At 39.0% G+C, this 14,110-nt stretch overlaps 1 protein-coding gene across 3 annotated transcripts in view; it reads right to left on the reverse strand.

Moving 5' to 3' along the window:
• The window catches only part of lsamp (limbic system associated membrane protein), a 1,017,468-nt gene that overhangs the window by 154,367 nt on the left and 848,991 nt on the right, over positions 1 to 14,110 (reverse strand). The window lies entirely within an intron of this gene.

Below are 14,110 nucleotides of genomic sequence, written 5' to 3' on the forward strand. Positions count from 1 at the left end.
TCACCAAAATGATTCCTGAGCGCGGCCACCCCTGCTGCTCACTGCTCCCCTCACCTCCCAGGGGGTGAAACAAGGGGATGGGTCAAATGCAAAGGGTAATTTCACCACACCTAGTGTGTGTGTGTGACCATCAGTGGCACTTTAACTTTAATTTGACAACACTATTGTCACATTTGTATTTAATCAATTTGTAACTAATACCTGTTACACAATAATGTCACCATGGTTTTGACTTATGCTTGATAGCAGCCTGCTATCCATTGATGTATGAGTACATTTTTACAGTGTATGTATTCTGATGACAATCAAATGATGGGCAGTGAATGGATGACATCATGTCATTTAAAGTGTTACCATAGTTAATGGTGGGGACATTAGCCAGGGAGCACATTTGTGTTTAAGCCTTTGTGAAATTCTTAATAGTTGAATGTCCTTGACACCGCGTTCAAAAAATGTCAAGCTTACTGAGGAGGTTTTTTCTTTCTAGCCAACAAAGGCTTCATTATTCTCTCCTCGTAAGGTTTTCACACATGTAAGAAAGGACCGACTAAAAATGGAATGTATACATTATGGGCCTGATTTACTAAAAGGGGTCGCTAAATCTGTAAGTGCAAGTTAAAGCTCTACTATGCAAAGCGAAAGCCATTTATCAACAACATCCAGAAACGCCGCCGGTTTCTCTGGGCCCAAGATCATCTAAGATGGACTCATGCAAAGTGGAAAAGTGTTCTGTGGTCTGACGAGTCCACATTTCAAATTGTTTTTGGAAATATTCGACATCGTGTCATCTGGACCAAAGGGGAAACGAACCATCCAGACTGTTATTGACGCAAAGTTCAAAAGCCAGCATCTGTGATGTATGGGGTGCATTAGTGCCCAAGGCATGGGTAACTTACACATCTGTGAAGGCACCATTAATGCTGAAAGGTACATACAGCTTTTGGAACAACATATGCTGCCATCTAAGCGCCATCTTTTTCATGGACGCCCCTGCTTATTTCAGCCAGACAATGCCAAGCCACATTCAGCACGTGTTACAACAGCGTAGCTTCGTAAAAAAAGAGTGCGGGTAATTTCCAGGCCCGTCTACAGTCCAGACCTGTCTCCCAGCGAAAATGTGTGGCGCATTATGAGGCGTAAAATACGACAGCGGAGACTCCGGACTGTGAACGACTGAAGCTCTACATAAAACAAGAATGGGAAATAATTCCACTTTCAAAGCTTCAACAATTAGTTTCCTCAGTTCCCAATCGTTTATTGAGTGTTGTTAAAAGAAAAGGTGATGTAACACAGTGGTGAACATGCCCTTTCCCAACTACTTTGGCACGTGTTGCAGCCATGAAATTCTAAGTTTATTATTATTTGCAAAAAAAAAAAAAAAGTTTATGAGTTTGAACATCAAATATCTTGTCTTGTAGTGCATTCAACTGAATATGGGTTAAAAAGGATTTGCAAATCATTGTATTTCGTTTATATTTACATCTAACACAATTTCCCAACTCATATGGAAACAGGGTTAGTACAAATCACAAATAATCCTCTGGACAAAACACTTCAAGTTTGTTGAAAGTGCAGTTTCAAAAAGACCATGAAAAACACAATGAGCTTTGACTTTGTGTCAGTGTATCTACAATGCCAGGAATAACTTTTAAGTCACAGTCTTTCTGGGATTGAACAAAAAACACAACATGTAAAGTCTTCGAGGTAACAAATACTTCCTTTGTCATGTCCACGTATCAATCCAGTGCTAAGTCAACAAACCGTAAGAAACGGAGGTAAAAACTATTCAAAAGGGTTACGTTTTCTCATTTTTGACAGAGACATTATGGGGGAGTGAGGGTGCTAAAAAACGATGTGTTCGAAGCAGAAGACATGAAACGGCAGGTTTTAAATTTCATTGTGGTCGAGGGAGAGGAACCGCAGCCATGCTTTACTTTGTACCTCTTGCTAGTCCTAACAGAATTGCTATTGTGACATCCAGTGGACACATTTAAAACAGCAGTTTCTTTCATCCCCCAAAAAATACAGCTCATTTTAATAGTTAGCAAATTCATCACGAGGGCCGTACGTTTGACACCCCTTGTCTATACAGCAATGTCCTTTTATAATTTTATAGCAACATGCTGGGTGAGTTTAGGGGCTGATAGAAACAAATTGAGTTAATGCATTTTGGTGTCTGCTGGCGTTTTCTTTTTAATGACATTCTTTTTTCATTTAGAATATATATTAACATATCTCTTAAAGGAAAAAGAACAACTCCTTGAAGTATGCATTTTTTGCATCTTGAGCAGAGTAAGTGCAGCCACTCTTCCATGAGCCCACAAAAAAAAAAGGGTTTCGTTCTAAAGTGCCCAGAACAAGTGGTACAAGTCTGCTGCTTGTTTGAAAATGCCAAAGGTGATAACATGATAACATGAATGTGAAGTACGTGATCGAGTGTCTCCACGCTGAAAGCTGTGTATTACAGGTAAAAACCTCATTTAAAGGGGAACATTATCACAATTTCAGAAGGGTTAAAACCATTAAAAATCAGTTCCCAGTGGCTTATTTTATTTTTCGAAGTTTTTTTTCAAAATTTTACCCATCACGCAATATCCCTAAAAAAAGCTTCAAAGTGCCTGATTTTAACCATCGTTATATACACCCGTCCATTTTCCTGTGACGTCACACAGTGATGCCAATACAAACAAGCAGCAAGGTATAGCGACATTAGCTCGGATTCAGACTCGGATTTCAGCGGCTTAACACTGTCTGATAAGATGATTACTAACAACTATGAACTAGGTTTACAGCATATGAAATACATTTGGCAACAACATGCACTTTGAGAGTGCAGACAGCCCATTTCAGGCGCGCTAAGAACATATATTTTTCCACGATTTCAGCACTCAGGTTAACCATACCTAAATAGACACAAAATACTGCATTACACAAGACTACCCGAATGTACTTGAATGATTGAAAAAAATAAATGTTTTTAAGCTAAATTATTGGTAAACACAGTTTATGTATAATAATTTACGTAAAACCGCGAGTAATGAATAAAGTTTTCATCAATTAATATATTCTGTAGACATACCCTCATCTGCTCTCTTTTCCTGAAAGCTGATCTGTCCAGTTTTGGAGTTGATGTCAGCAGGCCAGGGAAGCTAGGGTCGATATTCTTCTCTTGATCATCTTCGGTGGCATAAGGGACGGTGTGAGCCAAGACATCCAGGGGGTTTAGCTCGCTCGTCTGCGGAAAAAAACTGCCGCCATTGCTTGCCGTGCTACCGAGGTCCGTTGTCCCTGAAAAGCTCACACACTCCGGCAGATTTCTTTGACTTTATCATTGGAAATGCATCTGCTTTGAGTGTCGCAGGATATCCACACATTCTTGCCATCTCTGTCGTAGCATAGCTTTCGTCGGTAAAGTGTGCGGAACAAACGACTGACCATTTCGTCGGCTTTTCCACACACTCGTATTTTGAACAAATTTCGTCCAATTTCTTGCCACTTTCGCATCTTTGGGCCACTGGTGCAACTTGAATCCGTCCCCGTTCTTATTGCTACACCCTCCGACAACACACAGACGAAAGTGAGAAAATGGCGGATTGCTTCCCGATGTGACGTCACGTTGTGACGTCATCGCTCCGAGAGCGAATAATAGAAAGGCGTTTAATTCGCCAAAATTCACACATTTAGAGTTCGGAAATCGGTTAAAAAAATATATGGTCTTTTTTCTGCAACATCAAGGTATATATTGACGCTTACATAGGTCTGGTGATAATGTTTCCCTTTAAATAAGGCGGTCTGCACCACTTTCGAATTGTGCACGCAGTGTTGGTAGATCACACGCAACACTAATAGTACACGCTATTTTATAGCTTGCACACACTGCTTAGTACCTGGTATTATAGGTTTATCATTATATCCCATTGGGTTGAGGTTTTACTTGCCCTGATGTGGGATCTGAGCCGAGGATGTTGTTGTGGCTTGTAAAGCCCTTTGAGACACTCGTGATTTAGGGCTATATGAATAAACTTTGATTGATTGATTGATTGATATTTAGATCCTAGTAAATCAGGCCAAAAAAACATTAAAAAACATGTTTTTTTGTGGTCTGCACATTGAACATATTAAAATCAAAAAATTCAGTAATACACATCAAATGATAATTAATAAATTCAACAACATAAATTATAAATGTGCAACACATTGTCATAATTATCGCAGCAAAATCAGCAGCAATACAAAACACAGGAAATGTGCAAACAAACAGTTGTCCTGAGTTGCTTATTTATTTACCATTTATTTATTTTCAATTTGTTTTGGATGCAAGAAACCAAAAATAATCTTCATCAACCCAATTTAAAGAGAGAAAAAATAATCTCCAATACAATATCGTCATTTGTAAAAAAAAAATAAAAAAAATTAATATGAAAAAAATAAATAAATAAACATTCTGAAAAGGAGCAGGATTAAACAAAGCTTATGATGTCCTGCACCATCGCTCAGATATAATAGTCATATAATTTATCAACAATTAAATATTTAGTACCGCATTTTCTGGACCATAGGGCACACCGGATTATAAGGCGCACTGCCGATGAGCGGGTCTATTCAGGTCTTTATTTTAATACCAAAGGCGCACCTGGTTATAAAGGGGTCATATTATGATTTTTTCCGAAATGAAAAACACTTCCTTGTGGTCTACATAACATGTAATGGTGGTTCTTTGGTCAAAATGTTGCATAGATTATGTTTTACAGATCATCTTCAAGTCGCTTTCTGACATTCGCTTCAGGATGCGCCGTTTTGTGGTCGTTCTTATTTACGTGGCTCACCTTCCACAGCGTATTTTGAAAAGTACAGGTACCAAAATGTTGGTATCAGGACAACTCTAGTAGATACATATCTTATATAATTATGTCCACATACTGTATATACTCACAGTAAAAGACTCTGATCATGCCATCAAACATAATTGGTATAACTACATTAAGATACTGTATGTTTCCTCCTTGCTGTTGTTTACAATTGCTCTTATATTTCTTGTAATGATGGTATTCAGAATTCCAGGGTTAGTGAATGCACCTTGCTCACTGTGGCCGTGATTGGTGCATACTGAAAGCAGTATTGTGTTTAAATGTGTGTGCTGTGTTGGAACTGAATATTGCAGTTGGTGTGTTAAGGTTGTTGTGCAGAGGCGGAGATCATAGACGAAGCCAGAGAGAAGTGGATGTGGAGCGAGAGTGCAAGAGAGCAAACGGAAGACGACTACGCACGCGGCTGAAAAGCTGGAGCTGAGGAGAGAGGCGGAAAACGGCAAGGTTAAAAAGCAACCCGAAGAGACTTTTAATTATTGAAAAATAAAAGAAGTCTTAAAGGGGAACATTATCACCAGACCTATGTAAGCGTCAATATATACCTTGATGTTGCAGAAAAAAGACCATATTTTTTTTTAACCGATTTCTGAACTCTAAATGGGTGGGTGTAACAACACGAACAAAAGATGCGAAAGTGGAAAGAAATTGGACGTTTGTTCCGCACACTTTACCGACAAAAGCTATGCTACGACAGAGATGGCAAGAATGTGTGGATATCCTGCGACACTCAAAGCAGACATTAACTCCAAAACTGGACGGATCAGCTTTCAGGAAAAGAGAGCGGATGAGGGTATGTCTACAGAATATATTAATTGATGAAAACTTTATTCATTACTCACGGTTTTACGTAAATTATTATACATAAATTGTGTTTACCAATAATTTAGCTTAAAAACATTGATTTTTTTCAATCATTCGAGTACATTCGGGTAGTCTTGTGTAATGCAGTATTTTGTGTCTATTTAGGTATGGTTAACCTGAGTGCTGAAATCGTGGAAAAATATATGATCTTAGCGCGCCTGAAATGGGCTGTCTGCACTCTCAAAGTGCATGTTGTTGCCAAATGTATTTCATATGCTGTAAACCTAGTTCATAGTTGTTAGTTTCCTTTAATGCCAAACAAACACATACCAATCGTTGGTTAGAAGGCGATCGCCGAATTCGACCTCGCTTTCTACCGTGTCGCTGGCTGTCGTGTCGTTTTCGTCGGTTTCGCTTGCATACGGTTCAAACCGATATGGCTCAATAGCTTCAGTTTTTTCTTCAATTTCGTTTTCGCTACCTGCCTCCACACTACAACCATCCGTTTCAATACATGCGTAATCTGTTGAATCGCTTAAGCCGCTGAAATCCGAGTCTGAATCCGAGCTAAAGTCGCTATACCTTGCTGTTCTACCCGCCATGTTTGTTTGTGTTGGCATCACTGTGTGACGTCACAGGAAAATGGACGGGTGTATATAACGATGGTTAAAATCAGGCACTTTGAAGCTTTTTTTAGGGATATTGCGTGATGGGTAAAATTTTGAAAAAAACTTCGAAAAATAAAATAAGCCACTGGGAACTGATTTTTAATGGTTTTAACCCTTCTGAAATTGTGATAATGTTCCCCTTTAACCTGCTCAACCATGTAATTCCTTGGTGGTCCTTGGAACCCGCACAAGAGCGAGCAACTGTCACATTTGGCGCCCAACCGGGAAGGACCACCAGAGGCGAGGGAGGAAGATTCCCTGTGGGCTCTCATAGGCTCACTCGCTGGCCCCGCGGCAAGCAGCCGACAGCAATGTCGGCTCTTACAAGCATTGGCGGACCAGATGGAGGGGGGCGGCGAGTGGCCCCCGAATGTGACAAAGAAGAACAAGAACAAGAACAAGAACAAGAACAAGAACAAGTAGAAGAACAAGAAAAGAAGAACAAGAAAAAGAAGAAGAACAAGAGCAAGAAGAAGTAGACAAAGAAGAAGACAAAGACAAAGAAGAAGAAAAAGACAAAGAAGAAGAAAAAGACAAAAAAAAAGAAAAAGACAAAGAAGAAGAAAAAGAAAAAGACAAAGAAGAAGACAAAGACAAAGGCAAAGAAGAAGACAAAGAAGATGAAGAGGAAGAAAAAGAACAGGTGAAGGAGGAGGAGAAGACCGGGGGCACAGGTGGTCGTGGCCGTCTTCACTTCCCGCTTCCTCAAAAAAGGGGGTGGGGGGGGGTGGGGGGGGTGTCCGAGTTCCGGCTTGCGTCCGGCGATGGAGGACTGTGGAGAGGCGGGCCGGTAGTCCGACAGCGAGGCAGGGCACCCCGGAGCCCGCCCAAAGATGGTGGCGAGGAGGCGTGGACGGCGAGCAAGCAGCGAGGCGGAGCCCGCCGAGGTCGACGCCGCAATTATCACCAGGTGCGTGGAGCGCCCATCTAGGCACAATTTAATTATCATCTCCAACTGGGCAAAAGGGTGGCAGCCGGAAACGCCAGGGAGAGAGGCGGAGATCATAGCCGAAGCCAGAGAGAAGCGGATGTTGAGCGAGCGTGCAAGAGAGCAAACGGAAGACGACGACGCACGCGGCTGAAAAGCTGGAGCGGAGGAGAGAGGCAGAAAACGGCAAGGCTGAAAAGCAACCCGAAGAGACTTTTAATTATTGAAAAATAAAAGAAGTCTTAACCTGCTCAACCATGTCATTCCTTGGTGGTCCTAGGAACCCGCACGACAGCGAGCGACTGTCACAGTTGTCAATAAAGTTTTTAAACAAAACGTCTGTCGGGACGCTACACCACTTACAAGACGTTACTTGCACAATATCACCTTTAAGTACTTGTTGTAGGTGGAGTAGTCTGCATTATTTAGCATCCAAATGAGCGCTGGTACAAGTGCCATTATTGAACAGAGTTTTTGTCCCCGTCCTTAGTCCCCTGTATCGAAAAGATCAGCACCAGAAACTGAACAAAAAGATGGTGGTCTATTATGAACACAGGCAGAAAAGGGTGTAGAGGTCAAGATAGTATGGCTTCAAAAGCCTCACTGAAAGGTTCCCATGATGATTCTTCAAAAGGTCACTTCACTTCCTTTGCCAGACGGCTTAGAAGGAAAGGGGCACAATCACACGACACACTCACACGCCTACATCATGGTCGGCTGCACTTTGGAGTGTTCTGAGAATTAGTTCCTTAAATATCACACCTTTACAAGAGTTGGGCTGAAATTAAAGGGGAAAGAGAGAACTACCGTATTTTCCGGTATCATTTTGTTCCTCAAAACCCGGTGCGCCTAATGCAGTGGTTCTTAACCTTGTTGGAGGTACCGAACCCCACCAGTTTCATATGCGCATTCACCGAACCCTTCTTTAGTGAAAAATAAAACAATATTTAATAAATAAAATTCAAGACAAAATTATATGTTTTTTTACTGGTGCACAAAATGAACCGTGCATGAACATCACCTTGTTCAAAGAACAAAACAAACACAGTGCATGAACTCACAACAAATGACACACCTGCAAATCAGATGGAAAATTAGAGGGAACATTGTTTGGGGGTATCCATAATACTCTATAGGGAGAAGTTTTTATTTACACGATGAGTCGGGTGTGTCTTGACCTCCGCGGCAGAGGCTCCGCCGAACCCCTAGGGTTCGATCGAACCCAGGTAAAGAACCACTGGCCTAATGTAAGGAATACGTCTGGTTGAGCTTACCCACCTCAAAGCTATTTTATTTGGTACATGGCGTAATGATAAGTGTGACCAGTAGATGGCAGTCAAACATACGAGAGAAGTGTAGACTGCACCGTTTGATGTGCTTCAACATATGAGTATTATTATGGTGTGTGTATAAGGTAAGACGTTATCTGCCAGTTTGTTTTGCAATATTATGCAAAAGCAACTTTTCTTACCTCCTGGTACCTGCTGATCTGTATTTAGGATCTGCATAAATTCCGCGGGTCCTCCTTTGTAGTCCATAAGCTTCTTCTTTTTCTCTATCTTCTTGTTATGGGACATTCCTTCCTCTGTTGCCATTTCTAATATAAAGTAGTGTAAAGTTCTTACTTATATCTGTCAGTAAACTCGCCATGAAAGCACTAAAACATACCGGTGTCGTGAGTGTACATTATTCACCCAAGGAACTTTAGTTATTAGAGTTCCGGTCGGACGGTTTTTCACGGGACACATTTCCGGTGTTGGTGTTTACGGATGAGGAGACGCTGCTCCGTTATTGATTTAAGTAAAGTCTGAATGTCATTAAAGCAGTTAGCTCCATCTTTTGACACTTCTTCCACTCCCGTCCTTGCACGCTACACCGCTACAACAAAGATGACGGGGAGAAGACGCTGTCGAAGGTGAGCCACGTAAATAAGACCACCCACAAAACAGCGCATCCGGAAGCGACTGTCAGAAAGCGGCCTGAAGATGATCTGTAAAACATAATCTATGCATCATTTTGTACAAGGAACCACCATTACATGTTATGTAGACAACAAGGAAGTGTTCTACATTTAGAAACCAAAAAAAAAAAAATGACTCCTTTAATGCGCCCTATAATCCGCAGCGCCTTATAAATGAAAACAGATCTAAAATAGAGCATTCATCGGCAGTGCGCCTTATATTCCGGTGCGCCCTATGGTCCGGAAAATACGGTGAATATATTTATGTACGACATCTACTTACAATAGTTTGACCAAGTTTCGTGATGAAGCTCACACGTGTGGGTTTCTAGAGTTGAAACAGTGCTTATAATGTCTGACAGGAAACAATGACTCGAGCACTTGCTTTGGGCAGAACATTCACACTTTGCAGTCCAGGCGCCGTTAAAAGTCTGATTTTCTATATTTATTTAGATTTTTTTTTTCTCCCCAGGGTTGTCTTCTTCTACTCATCCCACTGCTACTTCATTGTGACACATAAGCCTCGCTGTTTCCACCTGCGGGTTGGCGGAAGTACTGCATACATGAGCAACCATAGTTCGAATGGTTTCATCAGTCTATAAGTTTTTGTTATTTGTTGTATGTTTAATGAAAACATGCAACTTGGCTATGTGTATTTCCTCTTTGCAATACGGTTTGAGGGCTGATATATGTTTTTAAGATTGTTATTAGAACATAAAATTAAAAAAAACTAGTGAAGATGCACTGGAAAAATCTAGGACTGTGTCCCTTGCAGACTGTATTGATATCTATTGATATATAATGTAGGAACCAAAATATTAATAACAGAAAGAAACAACCCTTTTGTGTGAATGAGTGTGAATGATTGTAAATGGGGGAGGGAGGTATTTTGGGTTGGTGCACTAATTGTAAGTGAATCTTGTGTTTTTTATGTTGATTTGATAAAAAAAAAAAAAAATAAATAAAAATAAAAACAAACAAACAAAAAAACCAAAAAAAAAACCAATACCGATAATTTCCGATATTACATTTCAAAGCATTTATCGACATCTCTAATAAATATGAATATATATATAACAAATGTATTTTATATATAAAAAAAAAAGAATACATAAAAAATAAAAATTATATATATATAAATATATATATATATATATATATATATATATATATATATATATATATATATATATATATATATATATATATATATATATATATATATATATATATATATATATATATATATATATATATATTAAACTCTTGGCGGCACTAAATTTACTGTGGAAAGGGGTCAGCAGTTATGTTAAATGAATTATTTATTTCATTAAAAATGTTATGAAATCACTGTAATGTACTTAGTGTTGACATCATATTATCATTGCTAATTTAATGCCAAAAATTCACTCCTGTTACTTTCAGTCCTGTTACTTGAATGAGTCATCTTCAAAAATGAAATCAAATTGCCTGAAATTAACCACTACGCTTTCTGAGTAGTCCAATACTGTATGTGTTTCAGATTTAGTGTCGGAAAAAAAACATTTTGAGAAAGTTAAGACGAATAAATGGCCAATGACAATTGGAATGACGCAGACATCTTTTATGAGGTGGCTATATAAGTGCCTGTACTGCGTAACCTTTTTCGTTTGACAAATAGCTTATTAGCTTTAATACACACACACACACACACACACACACACTTGCTACATCTCACCTGATGAACTTGGTCCCTGTTTGATACAAATCTAATTAGATTAGTCTGAACACGTGCTAATATTATATGAGGATTCAAGACATGCATACTGACTCCTAGTGTTTTCTCATCTGAGCCCTGTCCAGTTCACCACGATTTCCGTGCACTGCATATTTGCTTTGTCTGATCATTTGTTTTCCAATTATTTCACTGTCCCTGCGAGTGGAAAATTGTCAACTTTGATTAGGTTAGCCTGCCACTGGGTCTTATACCGGGGGCTATGTTTGACCAAGAACACACTGAAATCTGTTTAAAACAATAATAATAATAATTGGGTTTCAAGGGGGTAAAGCAGTGGTTCTCAAACTTTTTTTTTACCAAGTACCACATCAGAAAAATCTTGGCTAAGTATCAATATAATGACCAACATTAAGATATAGCAGCGTAGTAAGCCTAAGTATTCATCAAAAACACGGTAGTATGTTTAATGTGTTTGGCCACTGCAACATTACACACGGTTTGAACAGTAACACTGTGTTTGAATATGTAATCAAGTGATTATTTGGCGCACCACTAGATGGAGCCCGCCTTCCACTAGTGGTACTTATACATGGCCCACAGTTTGCAAATACCTGGGGTAGGGATTTTAATTTTTGCATGTGAGGTTAAAGGATCATGCTAGACCACCTTCCAGAGAGGTGAGGGTTGTATTGCTTTATTTTGGGTTTGGAAAATAATGGGAAAGAAAAAAAATGGAAATGCATGAAGTGAGTATTGGAATAATTGTATCTAAGTTATCACAAAACTTTGTGTTTCAATGAGTTCCTGGCAAGAAGACAAAAGCTGTCTTTCAACCTACCAAGAAGAAGGCTTGTAAAACTCCACTGTGTAGGATGGGAAGCAACATGAAGGTGTTCTGTTTCATTCATATATTGTAATCAATAGAAAGATATTGGTTGGACCCGAGAACTACAAAGCGAAGAGGAAGCAGGACCCGACTCCCCTACAGGGACCTCTTCTTTGAACTGTTTTACGACCTTTTCTGTGAACTGTTTACGACTTTTTCTTTGAACTGTTCTGTAACCAAAGGTGATGGCTGTTTACGACCCCCCTCCCTTAGAAACAGCTGTTGCCATGTAATCGGGGAAAGTCCAAATAAAAGAGGTGGCGTACAATCTTTCGCCAGAGCGTGTTGGAACACTGTACAAGAGTACAGGCCAGACGTCTCTCCTCAATTGAGCCACATTTAATTCTGTCTCTGTTTAATTCCTTGCTTCTTTGTCTTGTTTAATAGATGTAATCAGTGTTTGAACCTGACAGTGAGTATGTGTGAAAGTGTTCGATTCTGGGATGATCTAATTCAGGGGTCCCCAAAATTTTTACTTGCCGGCCACATTGGGTTAAAAAAAAGCTGGTCGGGGGCCGGGCTATATATATATACATATATATATATATATATACCGTATTTTTCGGCGTATAAGTCGCACCGGAGTATAAGTCGCACCTGCCGAAAATGCATAATAAAGAAGGAAAAAAACATATATAAATCGCACTGGAGCCCGGCCAAACTATGAAAAAAACTGCGACTTATAGTCCGAAAAATACGGTATATATTAGACTTAGACTTAGACTTCCTTTTTATTGTCATTCAAATTTGAACTTTACAGTACAGATAAGAACGATATTTCGTTACATAAGCTCATGGTAGTGCAGGATAAAAAAGCAATAAGGTGCATGTATAAATAAATAAATATATATAAATATATATATAAAATAAATAAATATATATAAATAAATAAATAGATTACTGTACACATAAATATATTGCACTTTTTCACATGCGTCCACGTTTATGGATGTATGTTATATTGTCTTTTTTATTCCAGCGAGTTAATCCATTTTGGGGGGAGTTGAGGGGATAATTTAATTATGATGCGTTCAAGAGTCTTACGGCCTGAGGGAAGAAGCTGTTACAGAACCTGGAGGTTCTGCTTCGGAGGCTGCGGAACCTCTTTCTAGAGTACAGCAGTGAAAACAGTCACTTATATATATATATATATATATATATATATATATATATATATATATATATATATATATATATATATATATATATGGTTTCCCTGCTCTTCAGGGGATCGATTTTTGTTATAAAAAAAAGCCTCAATCCCAGTTTTCAGCAATGCGGTAATTGAGACAACCGTTTACATCCACACCCATGGAAAATTTTAATCTTCATTTAACCTAAAGTATAAGTTTTGGGAAGAAGCGAGTATTTGGAGTAAACCTAGGCAAGCAAAAACAACATCAATGGATAGATCCATCCATCTATTCATTAAGCTCCTCGTTAGAGTTGTGGGTGAGCTAGAGCCAATCAAACAGAACACACCACTGGGTAAAATATTTACAGGATCTACCATAAATGTACTTTGAAGAGAGCATTTCAACTACGTAGGAGGAAAATACAACATATGAGCATAACAGGGGCAATCCATTTGAATGGTACTTTGAGAGGCACAGCGATGGACACAATATCTGGGAATGACAACAATTATCAATGCTTGGTTGTAGCTTTAGCATTAGCTGAGATTATTGACTGGGCATTGCAAAGATCAAGCAGTGAATAATCAGACACAATGGAGCCGAAAAAAGATGAGGCAATTTGTTGCTATAGATCTGAGAAAAAAGGATTGATTCATATATTGACCTTTAACTGGAGTACACTAATAAATGGTTCACAGCAACATGAAAAGTTCTATAGTCGGCCTAAAATAGCAATCTGACAGCTCATAAATATTTGTGTAAAGCAGCAGAAACATTTTACTCCGTACGTTTTTTGCTGTACATTAAATACTTGTTGGCTACGTGTGTGTATATTTACAGTTACAGTCAGATATTGATTTACACCTACTGGAAATAATATATCAATCATTTTGTCATGATCTCACATGACAATTATCATTAGTTTCCTCTTATTTTGTATTTTCGGTCCCTGTCCCTGAAAGTCAGCTTTTCCTGGTTGCCAATTAGGATGCTTCTTATGCCAGCTCTATCCTTTGAACAGAGCAGAATCATTTTGTTTTTGTTTTTCACACGTTTGCTCTTTGTGCACTTCGCAGCTGCACATCTTTGTTTTTTGTGTTACCTGTGTTTTCCCCAATAAAAAAAGGGCTTCTTGTAAACACTTGC

Source organism: Nerophis lumbriciformis, linkage group LG30 (assembly GCF_033978685.3).
Source record: "Nerophis lumbriciformis linkage group LG30, RoL_Nlum_v2.1, whole genome shotgun sequence".
In the NCBI taxonomy this organism is placed as follows: domain Eukaryota; kingdom Metazoa; phylum Chordata; class Actinopteri; order Syngnathiformes; family Syngnathidae; genus Nerophis; species Nerophis lumbriciformis.